The sequence below is a fragment of the Malania oleifera genome, chromosome 7 (genome assembly GCF_029873635.1).
Source record: "Malania oleifera isolate guangnan ecotype guangnan chromosome 7, ASM2987363v1, whole genome shotgun sequence".
NCBI lineage: Eukaryota > Viridiplantae > Streptophyta > Magnoliopsida > Santalales > Ximeniaceae > Malania > Malania oleifera.
Window position 1 is genome coordinate 66,106,092 of NC_080423.1, and position 17,722 is coordinate 66,123,813.

A 17,722-nucleotide genomic window follows, 5' to 3' on the forward strand; every position below is an offset into this window, starting at 1 on the left:
CTCATTAAATCATCTGTAAGTGCTTTTGAGTGTTTAGATAGGAAGGTTTGCTCTCTCTTGGTTGTGAAATTGATCTATTTTTATTGAGAGCTGAACTAAAAGGATTCTTAGGGGACTTAGCCAATAAGTTCCTCCTAAGAAGACTTCACTAGATCTTCTGAGATTGCATATTCGTTGCAATATCTTAAGAAGCTCATATTTGCCTTTGGTTGGGAAATATTTTCAAAATCATTTACAAATATCTATTGCTCTTTATTTTGAAAACCATTTGAGGAGATATTTGTGTTTGAGGTGAAACATCTTTGTTGCAAAATTTATTCACTCATATATTTTTGCTGAAAACAAAGATCATATATATTTTGCAAGTCCAAGCATATACATATTTGTGTGATTGAGATATTCCACTCATTGACATTCTTAAGGCTTGTTTGATATTCTGTGTGAACACGTTTGTTTGAATATTTTGAAATACACAGATTATTATTGATACTTTCATGTACTCACTACACTGATAGAAAATATTTTTGAGAGTTAAACTACTTAGACCACATTGAGCTTACATTGTTAAATCATCTATGGTGTATGTGATATTGTGCGCATTTGTAGTACAAATTTGCTTTACGTGAAAGCACCCATACATTGTACCTTTTGATTGTATATCTGAGAGATTCCAGGCATGGCCTGAGGGGGCGGTAATCTAGCCCGGTAAGGATTGGTAAAGGTTGAGGTCAGCCCTATGCTAATTGACCTGGTTAAGGTTGAGGTCAGTCCCGTGATAATTTGACCTAGTTTGTATAGGTGCCACTCCACCCATTCAAGTGAGCAAGTTAGTGTGATAATCCTTGTGCTGGTTAGCCAAGGCGGAGACATAGGCAGTTGGTCGAACCTCGATAACATATCTGTGTGTCACCCTTTATTTACTGCTTTCTGGTGCTTGTGCGATTAATTAAACTGCTTCATTTAAAATCTGATATATTTATATTATTCGCATTAGATTGACCATAGGGTTGTGAACATACTGCTATTAGGAGGAATACCTAGGGGTTAAACTTTATAAATACTAATTCACCCCCCCTCTTGGGATCACGGTAAAGCTAACAATTGGTATCAGAGCCATGTTGCATAGACTAGTTGTTATTTTGCAAAAAGATCACATATGGCTCATAGCTCCCTGACCCCTTTCCCTGAGGGACCATCTTCCACACGACTTCCTGTTTTCAGCGGTGTTAATTACACCTTCTGGAAACAGTGGATGCGCATCTACCTTCAGAATACTGATTGGAAGGTGTAGAAGATTGTCTCTAAGGGAAACTATGTCCCTATGAGAAATGAGGGTGCAGCTAGGGTTCCTAAGACTGAGGATGAATATGATGATGATGACATGAAAGCTGTTAGTCTTAATGCCACTACCATGAATATTTTATATTGTAGTCTTGATGTAAATGAATTTAACAGGATTATGACATGTTCTACTGCAAAAGAAATATGGGATAAGTTAGAGTTCACATATGAGAGTATTAGAGATATGAAAGATAGTAGGATAGATATGTTGACCAGTGAGTATAAGACCTTTAGAATGAATGTAGGTGAGTCCATTCGGAGCATGTATACTAGATTCACACACATCATAAACTCACTGCATGCATTAGGAAAGACATATCCCACATATGAGATGATCAGGAAGATTCTTAGAGGCTTACCTCCTGTTTGGGAAGCTAAGGCTATAGCCATTGCTGAGGGTAGAGACCTTAAGGCCATAAGCTTAGACGAACTGATAGGTTCCTTGATCACTTATGAACTGTCCATAAATGAAAGACTTAATAAGCATAACAGGGCTAAGAAAGTGACTACACTGAAAGCATCTAATGACACATCTAGTGAATATAGTGAATCTGACACTGATGATGAAATGGCCATGCTAACCAAAAAGTTTAGCAGATTTTTCAGGAAGAACAAGAAGCCACTTAGAAAATACAGAGACTCCACTAATGAGAAGGGTGAGTCCAGTAAAAGAAAGGAAAAATCAAATGCTTCTACATGCTACAACTGTAACAAAGTGGGGCACATCAAACTTGACTGTCCACTATTGCAAAAGGAGGCTAAGCAAAGGAAGAAAGCCATGAAGGCTGGGACTTCATAGGACCAATTCAGCAGCAGCGAATCGAATTCAGATCATAGTGACACGGAGGTTGCTAATCTGTGCTTGATGGCACACGAGGATGAGGTATTGTCTTCTAGTTCATCATCTTCTTATTATTCATATGATGATTGTGATTCTGACAGCATGCCTACATTTGGAGAATTACAATTTGAATATATTCATGTTTCAAAATTGTTAGGAAAAATGACCAAAGAGAATAATGAATTGAAAAAGAAATGTGAAAATTGGTCAAAATTGTTTAATATGGCAAAAACCTCTCATGCCTCTATTTTAAAAGAAAAGGATACTACTATTGTTGAGCTTGAGAGGAAATTGGAGGATAGTTCCAAAATTATTTTTAAATTCACCAAGGGCAAAGAAAATTTTAAAAAATTACTTGGCGCCCAAAGATACTCCTTAAGTAAAGAGGGTCTTGGTTTTAATGGTATTGAAAATGTTAAACGACCTAATCTTTACCTTGGACACTTTACACATGAGTCAAAATCTCCTATTCCTCCTAAAGAACCTAAGTGTAGATTGAAATGTTTTAAATGTAAACAGATTGGTCACATTCAATTTGATTGTCCACTTAGGAATAAACATGCGAGAATTAGGAAGGTATGGGTAGTTAAGGGAGATCCTGCTACTAACCCCCGTGGACTCAATAAAATTTGGAGACCAGCATCAGTCACTTAGCTTATTTTGCAGGTGTGCCTAAGATCATCCTCCTCCAAGGACCGGTGGTACTTAGATAGTGGGTGCTTACGGCACATGACCGACGACAAGGGAAAATTCACTTCAATTATTCCCAAGGATGGAGGCTATGTGACATTTGGTGACAATGCCAAAGAAAGCATCATCAGGGTAGGTAAGGTTGGTAAGGATTCCTCTCCCACTATTGATAATGTTCTGTTGGTTGATGGACTGAAACATAATCTACTTAACATAAGTCAATTGTGTGACATAGGATATAAAGTATCGTTTGAAAATGACAAATGCATAGTAGAAAATAAAACAAACCATAAAGTGCTTTTTACTGCTAATAGACATGAAACTGTCTATACTACCTCATTTGATAATTTAGTTTCACAACAAGTAACATGTTTTTCTGCCATAAATGAAGCTAATTGGTTGTGGCATAGACGTTTAGGACATGCTAGTATGGATTTATTATCTAAACTTGTTAGAAACGAATTGGTTAAAGGTCTGCCTAAAATGTCTTTTGTAAAGGATAAAATCTGTGATGCATGTCAAATGGGTAAGCAAAAAAAATCTAGTTTTAAGAAAAAGAAATTCATATCTACTACTAGACCTTTGGAGATGCTTCACCAAGATCTATTTGGGCCTAATTCTGTGCAAAGTCTTAGTGGTAAATCTTATGCTTTTGTAATTGTGGATGATTTTTATAGATTCACATGGGTGTTATTTCTTGCACATAAAAATGAGTCATATGAACTTTTCACCAAACTTTGCAGGAGAATTCAGAATGAAAAAGGATATAAAATCACTCACATAAGTGATAGAGGCACGGAATTCAAAAATGAAAGCATAGAAAAATATTCTGACTTAGAGGGCATATCACATAACTTTTTCTGCATCTAAGACACCTCAACAAAATGGTGTAGTTGAAAGAAAGAATAGGTCACTACAAGAAATGGGCAGAACTATGTTGAATGAACATAACTTACCTAAATATTTTTTGGCCGAGGCCATTAATACTGCATGCTATGTTATGAATAGGGTGTTGATTAGACCATCAATAAATAAAACCCCCTATGAATTGTGGAACAACCATAAACCTAATATTTCCTATTTTCATGTGTTTGGTGTTAAATGTAACGTCCCTCAATTTCTTAACATAAAATATCACATAATAAATAATATGGTCAACCCGAACCCGTGGGTAGCGGGGACACCTGTCATACACAGCGGAAAACTTAGCAGCAGTACACATAAAATCTCAAACATCCAGTCATAAAATATAATACCAGAGCATTCTATACATCCTCACATACATCCAAATATCTCTAAGGTCAAACACAAAATAACTCTGACGCTATTACAAAATTTTACCCTTCTCACAGGGTAATCTCACTAGCTCAACGGCGGCCCTGACCCGCCAGTCTCTCAGGAGCTCCTGAAAAATTAATTAAGTTTGGGGGTGAGACACTTCTCAGTAAGGGAAAATAAACTAAATACAGCTGTGTGGCAACATGAATATTTAATGCATTTATACGTATATAGTACATTTCATAACTCCATAAACATCATCATATCGTATTGGGTAAACATATATTTTCACATTTGTTAATAATTCATATCATACATAAAATCATTTGTTATAACTGTAGTACTGAAAATAAACACAGGATGAATAGCTAGCTAGTGTCATGTATTACCCCCCATGACGGGTTGTGCAGCCCGAAGGCGGGACCCGACAATGGCTGGCCGACCACTGCCGAATCAAATATGTCTGTAAGTACGATGAGCCCGCCACACCCTGGTCCGGACTGCCAGGTGGACGTCCACACTCTACTGAAAGCCACATCGACTATCCATCTCCCGTCCCCTCGTGGGACGGTAGCACTAATAAGGCCTCGTGCCAAAATGAACCCATAGCTACGGTACTGAGCTCCTGGTCTGAACTAAACTAACATCCTGGTTGTGAAAACATATAATACATGATCATACGTAACATCATTACGGCCTTGTGCCGAAAACATAGATACGGCCTCGTGTCGAAAATATAAATACGTGGCCTTGTGCCAATAACATAAATACGGCCTCGTGCCGATAACATAAATATATGGCCTCGCGCCAAAAACATAAATACGGCCTCGTGCCGATAACATAAATATATGGCCTCGCGCCAAAATTGTTTCAGGTATATATATACTGAAAATATCTCATTTATCACACAATCGTCAAAACCATCACAACATAACTCATATTTTCATAAATGCCTGAAATCATGCTTGGTTCGTAAAATCTTTCACATCATAATACATTTCACATAAAATAATATTCATGCCACACATATGCTGTTAAAAGTCATACTTCATATTCTAAAAACGTGAATTATTTACATCTCATACATACATATACATTTTAATCATCATAGCAGTATTTTCCCAATCGTACATTTCATGCGTAATACACAATATAACATATGCTTTTCTGAAAATAAATTTACTCATAATCAATAATAATTTGTATGAAAAATTACTGCTTTAGTTTATTCCCTTACCTGACTGTTGAGAAATTCCTTAGAACCCAAAATTTCACACCCTTGGCGCCCGAAATTTAATTCCTGCAATTTACATTTTTCCCCAGATTAATTAATTTATTTCTCCAAAATAATACTCATCTAGCCTTCCTTAGGCTCCATATACCTCAAATTAATATTTAAACTATTATTTAATATCCCTACTTAATTTTTCAAATTTTGCCTGCGGGTCCCAAAATTACACCCGCGGCGCTCACCCGAGCCCTAAATTTCAAAAATCCTATTTCAGTCGCAGATGCTTAATATTTTAGCATTTCTAAATTAATGCTAATTAATTAAAAATAAGCCCCTTAATAATGGCCGCACCCCAAATTTGGAGTTTTGGCCCGACACCTCCACGAGAATTCCGTCCCACTAGACTTGTAGAGAATCATCCCTAAATTCTCGTGGTGGTGTCCGTTCGTCAATTGGGCTTATATTTTGCAAGAAATTAAAGAAAAAGAGGGAAATGGCTTGCCCTAGGGAATATGCCTACGCCGCTCCTACCACCGATCCGCTCCAGTAGAAATGACGGCAGCAACGAATGGAGTCTAGTGATATTTTCGGATTTTCGATCGGGCGAAAATCCATCACGAAATCAAAGAGAGAGGGAGAGAGAACGTGAGGAGAGAGAGAAGACCTGCGCTGTTGCAGGAAAAAGGAAATAAAAGAAGAAGAAAAGAAAGAAGAAGAAGAAGAAAAAGAAATCCTGAAGCTGGAAGCTTCAGGATGTAATAATGTTAATAATAATAATAATAATAATAATAATAAATATATATATTTAATTAATATTAATAATAATATATTTTATTTAAAAAAATAAAAAATAAAAATAAATTTTAATTAATTTTTTTTCTTTTTCTTTTTCTTTTAAATTCAATTAATTAATTAATTATTTTTTTTCTTTTTTTTTAAATTCGTTTAATAATTAATTAATTAATAATTATTATTATTTTTAATTATTTATTTTTATTTTTATTTTTATTTATTTTTTTTTGAAATCAATCCACTAATATTTTATATCTCTTTTTGGGGTTTTTACATTCTCCCCACCTTATAAAAATTTCGTCCTCGAAATTTGCCATTCCCCTATTTCCCTTTCTTAGCGAAACCACTTCTTATTTTTATTAATTACCCTCACTTATGGCGGAGGAATACCGTGGTTACAACGAGGGCTCTGAGAGATTACAACTAGTCAAAATTCTCCCAAAACCATTCATGTTTCAAAACTAAAAACTTTATCTATCTTATGTTACACTATACAAATAAAAACTACAACAATATTCCATTCACTTAACTGGCTCAACTCTAACTCCACTGAATAAGTGCGGATATTTCTGGCGCATCTGATCCTCTAGTTCCCAAGAAGCCTCCTCAATGGCATGGTTGCGCCACAGAATTTTTACCAGTGGAATCTTCTTCGTGCGCAACTCCTGTTCCTTCCAGTCAAGAATCTGCACTGGCACTTCCTCATAAGCTAAAGTATCGCCCAACTCCAGTGTTTCATATCTAATCACATGAGAGGGGTCTGGGACGTATTTCCTCAGCATAGAAACGTGGAATACATCATGGATCCTAGATAGGACCGGTGGTAATGCCAAACGATAGGCAACTGGACCCACTCTCTCAAGAATCTCGAATGGTCCAATATACCTAGGGCTCAGCTTACCCTTCCTCCTGAACCTCATAATGCCCTTCAGCGGTGCCACCTTCAGGAACACGTGATCTCCTGTGTCAAACTCCAATTCTCGCCGACGAGTATCAGCATAACTCTTCTGCAGGCTCTGCGCTGTCCTGATCCTGTCTCTGATGAGTCTGACTTTATCCTGAGTCTGCTGTATCAGCTCTGGCCCCAATACCTGTCTCTCACCAACCTCATCCCAATACAATGGGGATCGACACCTCCTGCCATACAGTGCCTCATATGGTGCCATCTCAATGCTGGCCTGGTAGCTGTTGTTATACGCAAACTCAACTAATGGCAAATACTGCATCCAACGACCTCCAAAATCCAGCACACATGCTCGCAGCATATCCTCCAAAATCTGTATCGTCCTCTCTGTCTGTCCATCTGTCTGAGGATGAAAAGCTGTGCTGAACGACAACTGAGAACCCATGGCCCCTTGCAGACTCTTCCAAAAACGAGATGTAAACCGTGGGTCTCTATCTGAAACTATGGACACTGGGACGCCGTGGAGTCTAACTATCTCCTGGATGTATAACTCAGCCAATCTGTCCATGGAGTAGCTAACTCTAATTGGCAAAAAGTGGGCAGTCTTCGTCAATCGATCCACCACTACCCAAATAGCGTCCTGTCCATGCAATGCTGGCGGTAATCCTGAGACAAAATCCATCGCTATATACTCCCACTTCCACTCAGGAATGTGGAGTGGCTGCAACGATCCCGCCGGTCTCTGATGCTCAGCCTTCACTTGCTGGCACGTCAAACACTGACCCACAAACTGAGCTATCTCCTTCTTCATGTTGCTCCACCAGAAGGACTCTCGGAGATCCCTGTACATTTTAGTGCTACCCGGATGTACAGTATATAGGCATCGCCCTCTACCAGCTCCACACCAAGCCTCTCCAAATCCATCTGAATCGGATGCTGAATCTCCCTTGCAGATACAGATGATTCCACTGATTTCCGACTCAAAGCATCAGCAACCACATTAGCCTTTCCCGGGTGGTAGCTAATAGTGCAGTCGTAATCCTTTATTAGCTCCAACCATCTCCTCTGTCTCATATTCAATTCCTTCTGCGTGAAGAAATACTTTAAACTCTTATGGTCAGTAAATATCTCACACCTACCCCCATATAGATAATGCCTCCAAATCTTCAGCGCGTAAACAACCGCCGCCAACTCCAGATCGTGGGTAGGGTAGTTCTTCTCATATTCTTTCAACTGTCGTGAGGCATAGGCTATCACTCTCCCCCGCTGCATCAACACGCATCCGAGCCCTTTATGGGACGCATCACTGTAAATTACGAACCCCTCTTCTCCTGAAGGAATTGTCAACACAGGCGCAGTGATGAGTCGCTGCTTCAACTCCTGGAAGCTCTGCTCACATTCATCAGACCACTCAAACTTCGCTCCTTTCCTAGTCAATCTGGTCAACGGGCCTGACAATCGAGAAAAGCCCTCAACAAACCTGCGGTAGTACCCAGCCAATCCTAGGAAACTCCTGATCTTGTGTACGTTCTTTGGTCGTACCCAGTCAACTACCGCCTCAATCTTACTCGGATCAACAGAAATACCACCCTTGGATACAACGTGTCCAAGGAAGGTAACCTGTTCCAGCCAGAACTCACACTTCTTGAGTTTTGCATATAGCTTCTTCTCTCGCAGCACCTGCAACACTATACTCAAATGCTCCTAATGCTCCTCTGCACTCTTCGAATATACCAGTATATCATCAATAAATACTACCACAAACCGATCCAAGTACTGGTGAAAAACCCTGTTCATAAGATCCATAAACACCGCAGGAGCATTCGTCAACCCAAATGGCATAACTAGAAATTCATAGTGACCATACCGTGTTCTAAATGCCGTCTTCAGAACATCTTCGGCCCTGATTTTCACCTGATGATACCCGGAGCGTAAATCTATCTTCGAAAAGATCTGTCTCCCCTGTAACTGGTCAAACAAATCATCAATACGCGGGAGCGGGTATTTATTCTTGATAGTTACTTTATTGATTTCTCGATAGTCGATGCACAATCTCATCGAGCCATCCTTCTTCCTCACAAACAAAACTGGTGCTCCCCAGGGTGACACACTGGGCCGAATGAACCCCTTATCTAACAGCTCCTGCAACTGCTCTTTCAATTCTTTCAGCTCTGCTGGTGCCATTCTATACGGCGCCTTCGAAATCGGTGCTGTCCCCGGAACCAGATCAATAACGAACTCTACCTCACGATCTGGAGGTAGTCCCGGCAAATCCTCTGGAAATACATCAGGAAAATCTCTCACCACTGGGATATCCTCCACCCTCAATTCCCCTTCTGATACAGCCTTCACATAGGCTAAATATCCGTGACAACCTTCTGATAGCAATCTACATGCCTGAATAGCAGATAATAACTGAGGTGGGGTGCGCACACGTGATCCCACGAATCTGTACTCCTGTCCCTCTGGAGGTCTAAACACTACCACTCTCTGACGGCAATCAATGCTAGCATAGTGGGCAGCTAGCCAATCCATGCCCAAGATTACCTCAAACCCATGCATGTCTAAAATCACCAGATCAGCTAACAAATACCTCCCTAGAATATCCACTGGACAGTCCCTGAGTACCTTCCTACACACCCCTACGGTCCCAGTTGGCGTAGCAACATACAAACTAATTTCTAACTGCTGAGGCTCAAACCCACACAATTTAACATAATCCCAGGCGATAAATGAATGCGTCGCCCCAGAATCAAACAAAACAGTAGCTTTAAATGACAGTATTGAAACAGTACCTGTCACCACATCTCCTGCCGCCTCAGCGTCGCCCGGTGTCAAAGCAAAAACTCTGGCTGGGGCCGTATTCCTCTGCTGGCCTCCTCGTGGTGCCTGGTAACCTCCTCGTGCAGGTCTAGGAACAATACCAATCTGTGTCGGACACTCCCTCATCATATGTCCTGGCTCCCCGCACCTGTAGCAGACACCTCGCCCAGCACGACACTCTCCCAGGTGTCTCTTCCCGCAAGAAGGGCAAACGGGAGATGGCTGTGCACCCTGGAAACCGCCATTCCCTGTCCTCTGTCTCCGGTCCCTATAATAACCACCTCTCTTCCACTTGGCACGACCAACTCCCTACTAGAAACCAGAAGGTATGGATCTCTTCTTCTGCCTCTGCTCCTCAGCCTCCAATCGCTTTCTAGTCTCTACTATAGTGGCTCTATCCACTAGTTCAGTAAAATCCTACAACTTCAGAATCGATACCTGCTTATAAATTTCTCTCCTCAAGCCTATTTCAAACTGTCGTACCTTGTTCGCCTCATCTGGAATAATGTACGAGGCAAAGCGAGATAGCTCGATGAACCTCGCCGCGTACTGCTGTACTGACAGCTGTCCCTGCCTCAGATTCAGGAACTCCGTAATCTTAGCCTCCCTGGAAGAGGCTGGAAAATACCTGTCGAAGAATATCTCTCTAAATCGCTCCCAAGTCATCTCTACAGGTATAGTCCTCTACTGCTCTAATACTCTCATCGTCGACCACCACCTCTCGGCCTCTCCAGTCAGTCTGTAGGTGGCAAACAACACCTTCTGCTCCTCTGAACACTGCAGTACTACAAATATTTTCTCCATCTCCTGCACCCAATTCTCAGCGACTGCAGGATTCGTTCCTCCTGAGAAAGCTGGAGGATTCATCTTTATGAACTTCTCGATCGTACAACCGTGGCCTACAGATGGACCACTCTGTTCTCTCGAACTCCTGGCAATTTATGCCATAACCTGCTGTGCTACGCTGCATAAGACTGCATCTAAGTCACTACCCGCAGCACTCAAGGATCCAGCACCCTCACTCCCACTGGTGTGGGCACTATTGCCACCAAGGTCCATCTTGAAAAACATGTAACTTAACTTAAAACCTCATTCTCTATACATATCACTCAACTCATATGGCATATTTTCCTAACTAACTCGTCACTCTTGATCTTAATTCAAGGTTCAATTCTGCAACCTAGATACCCAACCCGACGATAGTTTACAATGAATTTCCTGAAATCGTCACCCCAGGAAAATCATACAAACCACCACGGAAGTCCTGCATCTAGACTACAAAACCAGACCTCAAATCCTCTCATCCTATACTCTGGTATTATTACTGCTGCACTCTAGAGTCTACAGAACCTAGTATCCTAGGCTCTGATACCAAATGTAACGTCCCTCAATTTCTTAACATAAAATATCACATAATAAATAATATGGTCAACCCGAACCCGTGGGTAGCGGGGACACCTGTCATACACAGCGGAAAACTTAGCAGCAGTACACATAAAATCTCAAACATCCAGTCATAAAATATAATACCAGAGCATTCTATACATCCTCACATACATCCAAATATCTCTAAGGTCAAACACAAAATAACTCTGACGCTATTACAAAATTTTACCCTTCTCACAGGGTAATCTCACTAGCTCAACGGCGGCCCTGACCCGCCAGTCTCTCAGGAGCTCCTGAAAAATTAATTAAGTTTGGGGGTGAGACACTTCTCAGTAAGGGAAAATAAACTAAATACAGCTGTGTGGCAACATGAATATTTAATGCATTTATACGTATATAGTACATTTCATAACTCCATAAACATCATCATATCGTATTGGGTAAACATATATTTTCACATTTGTTAATAATTCATATCATACATAAAATCATTTGTTATAACTGTAGTACTGAAAATAAACACAGGATGAATAGCTAGCTAGTGTCATGTATTACCCCCCATGACGGGTTGTGCAGCCCGAAGGCGGGACCCGACAATGGCTGGCCGACCACTGCCGAATCAAATATGTCTGTAAGTACGATGAGCCCGCCACACCCTGGTCCGGACTGCCAGGTGGACGTCCACACTCTACTGAAAGCCACATCGACTATCCATCTCCTGTCCCCTCGTGGGACGGTAGCACTAATAAGGCCTCGTGCCAAAATGAACCCATAGCTACGGTACCGAGCTCCTGGTCTGAACTAAACTAACATCCTGGTTGTGAAAACATATAATACATGATCATACGTAACATCATTACGGCCTTGTGCCGAAAACATAGATACGGCCTCGTGTCGAAAATATAAATACGTGGCCTTGCGCCAATAACATAAATACGGCCTCGTGCCGATAACATAAATATGGCCTCGTGCCGATAACATAAATATATGGCCTCGCGCCAAAAACATAAATACGGCCTCGTGCCGATAACATAAATATATGGCCTCGCGCCAAAATTGTTTCAGGTATATATACTGAAAATATCTCATTTATCACACAATCGTCAAAACCATCACAACATAACTCATATTTTCATAAATGCCTGAAATCATGCTTGGTTCGTAAAATCTTTCACATCATAATACATTTCACATAAAATAATATTCATGCCACACATATGCTGTTAAAAGTCATACTTCATATTCTAAAAACGTGAATTATTTACATCTCATACATACATATACATTTTAATCATCATAGCAGTATTTTCCCAATCGTACATTTCATGCGTAATACACAATATAACATATGCTTTTCTGAAAATAAATTTACTCATAATCAATAATAATTTGTATGAAAAATTACTGCTTTAGTTTATTCCCTTACCTGACTATTGAAAAATTCCTTAGAACCCAAAATTTCACGCCCTTGGCGCCCGAAATTTAATTCCTGCAATTTACATTTTTTCCCAGATTAATTAATCTATTTCTCCAAAATAATACTCATCTAGCCTTCCTTAGGCTCCATATACCTCAAATTAATATTTAAACTATTATTTAATATCCCTACTTAATTTTTCAAATTTTGCCTCCGGGTCCCAAAATTACACCCGCGGCGCTCACCCGAGCCCTAAATTTCAAAAATCCTATTTCAGTCGCAGATGCTTAATATTTTAGCATTTCTAAATTAATGCTAATTAATTAAAAATAAGCCCCTTAATAATGGCCGCACCCCAAATTTGGAGTTTTGGCCCGACACCTCCATGAGAATTCCGTCCCACTAGACTTGTAGAGAATCATCCCTAGATTCTCGTGGTGGTGTCCGTTCGTCAATTGAGCTTATATTTTGCAAGAAATTAAAGAAAAAGGGGGAAATGGCTTACCCGAGGGAATATGCCTACGCCGCTCCTACCACCGATCCGCTCCAGTAGAAATGACGGCAGCAACGAATGGAGTCTAGTGGTATTTTCGGATTTTCGATCGGGCGAAAATCCATCACGAAATCAAAGAGAGAGGGAGAGAGAACGTGAGGAGAGAGAGAAGACCTGCGCTATTGCAGGAAAAAGGAAATAAAAGAAGAAGAAAAGAAAGAAGAAGAAGAAGAAGAAGAAGAAGAAGAAGAAAAAGAAATCCTGAAGCTGGAAGCTTCAGGATGTAATAATGTTAATAATAATAATAATAATAATAATAATAATAATAATAAATATATATTTAATTAATATTAATAATAATATATTTTATTAAAAAAAATAAAAAATAAAAATAAATTTTAATTAATTTTTTTTTCTTTTTCTTTTTCTTTTAAATTCAATTAATTAATTAATTATTTTTTTTCTTTTTTTTTAAATTCGTTTAATAATTAATTAATTAATAATTATTATTATTTTTAATTATTTATTTTTATTTTTATTTTTATTTATTTTTTTTTGAAATCAATCCACTAATATTTTATATCTCTTTTTGGGGTTTTTACATTAAATGCTTTGTGCTTAGAAATAATGAGCATTTAGGAAAATTTGACTCTAAATCTGATGAAGGTATCTTCCTAGGCTATGCACTTAATAGTAAAGCATATAGAGTTTTCAATAAAAGAACTTTAACTGTGATTGAATCCATTCATGTTGTGTTTGATGAGTCTAATCCATTTTCTAATAAAGATGATGAAGACAATATTGATATTAGAAAATGCTTAAAGAAAATGTCAATTGAAATCAATGCAAGTGAAAATCAAGAAGCAAATGAAAAATCACCTAAAGATAACGAAAATGGAAATGAGGAATTGCCTAGAGATTGGAAATATATTAGAAGTCATCCTATAGATCAAATCATAGGCGAACCATCCCGTGGTGTAGCCACAAGATCCTCATTGAGAAATATAGTAAACCACTCCACTTTCTTATCCCAAGAAGAGTCTAAAAATATTAAAGAAGTCATAGAAGATGAGTCTTGGGTAATGTCCATGCAAGAAGAACTTAATCAATTTGAAAGAAGCAAAGTGTGGACCTTAGTTCCTAGGCCTAATGAGCACACCATCATTGGAACTAAATGGGTATATAGAAATAAGAAAGATGAGAATGGGGTAGTAACTAAGAATAAAACTAGACTAGTTGCCCAAGGGTATAACCAACAGGAAAGGATTGACTTTGATGAAACATATGCTCCTGTTGCTAGATTAGAAGCCATTCGTATGTTACTTGCCTTTACCGCTTTTGAAAATTTTAAATTGTTTCAAATGGATGTTAAAAGCGCTTTTCTAAATGGCTATATTGATGAAGAGGTATACATAGAACAACCACCCGGTTTTCAAAATCATAAATATCCTGATCATGTTTACCGATTATCTAAAGCCTTGTATGGATTGAAACAAGCTCCTAGATCTTGGTATGAGAGGTTTAGTGGTTTTCTACTAGAAAATGGGTTTACCTGTGGCAAGATCGACACTACACTTTTCATCAAGTCCAAAAATGATGATATGTTGCCTGTTCAAATTTATGTGGACGATATCATTTTTAGGGCAACAAATGATGAGTTGTGTAATGAATTTGCCAAATGCATGCAAAATGAATTTGAAATGAGCATGATGGGTGAACTTAGTTTCTTCTTAGGGCTACAAATTAAGCAAGCTAATCATGGAATTTTCATATGCCAATCTAAATACATTAGGGACTTGCTAAAGAAATTTAATATGGAAGATTGTAAAATTCTTGGTAACACCTATGAACTCTTCCATTAAGGTGGATAAAGATGAGCAAGGAATCCCTGTTGACGTAAAATTGTATCGTGGCATGATTAGGAGTCTCCTATACCTCACTGCTAGTAGGCCCGACATTATGTTTAGTGTATGCATGTGTGCTAGGTTTCAAGCTGCTCCTAAGGAATCTCATCTAAAAGCTGTTAAACGAATCCTTAGGTATCTACTTGAGACTACTGAATTAGGATTGTGGTACCCTAAGCATACTACCTTTGAGATTGTTAGTTACATTGATGCTGACTTTGCTGGAAGTAAGGTTGATAGGAAAAGCACTAGCGGCACTTGTCATTACTTAGGACAATCTCTTATTTCTTGGTTCTCCAAGAAGCAAAATTCAGTTGCCTTATCCATAGCTGAAGCAGAATATATTGCGGCTGGAAGTTGTTGTGCCCAAACTCTTTATATGAAACAACAACTTGTGGATTTTAGATTGCACTATGAAACAATACCGATTAAATGTGATAATATTAGTGCAATCAACATCTCTAAAAATCCTATCTCACATTCACGAACTAAACATATTGAGATTAGACATCATTTCCTTCGTGATCATGTGCAAAAAGGAGATGTGGCTTTTGAGTTTGTATGCACTAATGAACAGTGGGTCGACATATTCACTAAACCACTACCTGACGATAGATTCATACAAATCAGACGTGAGTTAGGCTTAATGCATAGTAGAGAAGCTTCCTAAACTTAAAAGCGTGATAACTTGCATACATTTAGGGGGAGCTATTTCATGAACACTTTCCAAGTCTAAGCAACTAGGTCCATTGTTGACTTATCTTCTTGCTTGAGATATTGTGAAAGTTGGCTATTGATTATGTGCATATTTTATACTTATACTGCATGATTATATTGATTATCATCTATGACTGCACCATTTGTCCAATTCCTGTTCATATTGATAGTTTATTTGTTGTATTGGACCATACTGGACTGTATGAGTAGTTGTGGATAAACTGCTAGGAAATATAAACTCAAACAGGCTACATCTTATACAGGATCTATTTTGGAAAGTCCAATTTACAAACAGCACTCTGCCAAATTTTTTGCAAAAATCTTTCCAAAATTCATCATGTATAAATGTTATTTTTACCCACTGCCTAGGATTTTAATTCATATTACCTTTTTTGTTGTTGTTAAAAGGGGGAGATGTAAAGCGGCAAAAATAATGGGTTTATTTAACAATACATTGGATGCATATTGTGAGGGGGAGCTTTCTTGGGCTTAACCCTATATTTTGCCAATTGTATTTGTCATCATCAAAAAGGGGGAGAATATTGACCTTATAGGTCATGCCCGGTTTTGATAATGACAAATACTCCTGTATTTAATGAACATCTAGTTTATGTGCAGGTCCATATTAGCAAATCATAAATGGCATGTGAAAAGCTTAAAGCTTGAAGACTAGTTCGTAATTTTCAGTTGTAATATATTTAGTGGTCTATTTGGTTTGTAATAGTAATTAGGACATTTGGTTTGTAATAAGCACACACAACACATGCATGGTTTATCTTGTAAGCTCAAACCAAATCATAATGCAAAATGACTTTAGCATGACCTTAGGGTTTTCCCTTTCTTTGCTTGAAAAAGGACAGAAATGAACAAGTATTGTACTTTCGGTCGACCGACCCACATAGGTCATTTTCTCCTCGTTGACCAAAATTGGTCCAGGTCAACATGTTGACCACTGTCCGGTCGACCGAGCCCTTACAGTTCATTTGACCTTGGTCGATTGAACCACCTGGGAGTCAACATTTTGACCTCCCGGTCGACCGAGAACTTTTGTTCTCCAACTACCTGGTTGATCGGAGGGTCCTTAGGAGAATTCCCAGTGGTCTGGTCGACCGAACCTCAGAAAATTGAGAAATTGCCCTCTCCTGGTCGACCGAGCCCTTAGTTTAATATTCCCCTGGTCGACCAAACCATATGAGACTTGGTCGATCGAAACTGATCTGGTCGACCGGACCTCTCGAGTTGCCATAATTTTTACCGCGGGTTAAATATTTTTAAACAGGGTTAAATTGATTTAAATGTTATTAAACTTTTCCAATAATTACTAATAAGTCCCCAACGGTCAAATATTTTTGTATGTCCATATATATTCTTTCATTTGGGAGAATTAAGCATCGATTAGCAAAAAGATTAAGAAAATTTCTCTCAAGAAAAATTACTCTCTTTTGATTTCCATTTGCTTATACCTTTTCAAATACACTCTAGCTTACATTCAAAACTCATTAAATCATCTGTAAGTGCTCTTGAGTGTTTAGATAGGAAGGTTTGCTCTCTCTTGGTTGTGAGATTGATCTATTTTTATTGAGAGCTGAACCAAAAGGATTCTTAGGGGACTTAGCCAATAAGTTCCTCCTAAGAAGACTTCACTAGGTCTTCTGAGATTGCATATTCGTTGTAATATCTTGAGAAACTCATATTTGCTTTTGGTTGGGAAATATTTTCAAAATCATTTACAAATATCTATTGCTCTTTATTTTGAAAACCATTTGAGAAAATATTTATGTTTGAGGTGAAACATCTTTGTTGCAATATTTATTCACTCATATATTTTTGCTGAAAACAAAGATCATATATATTTTGCAAGTCCAAGCATATACATATTTGTGTGATTTAGATATTCCACTGATT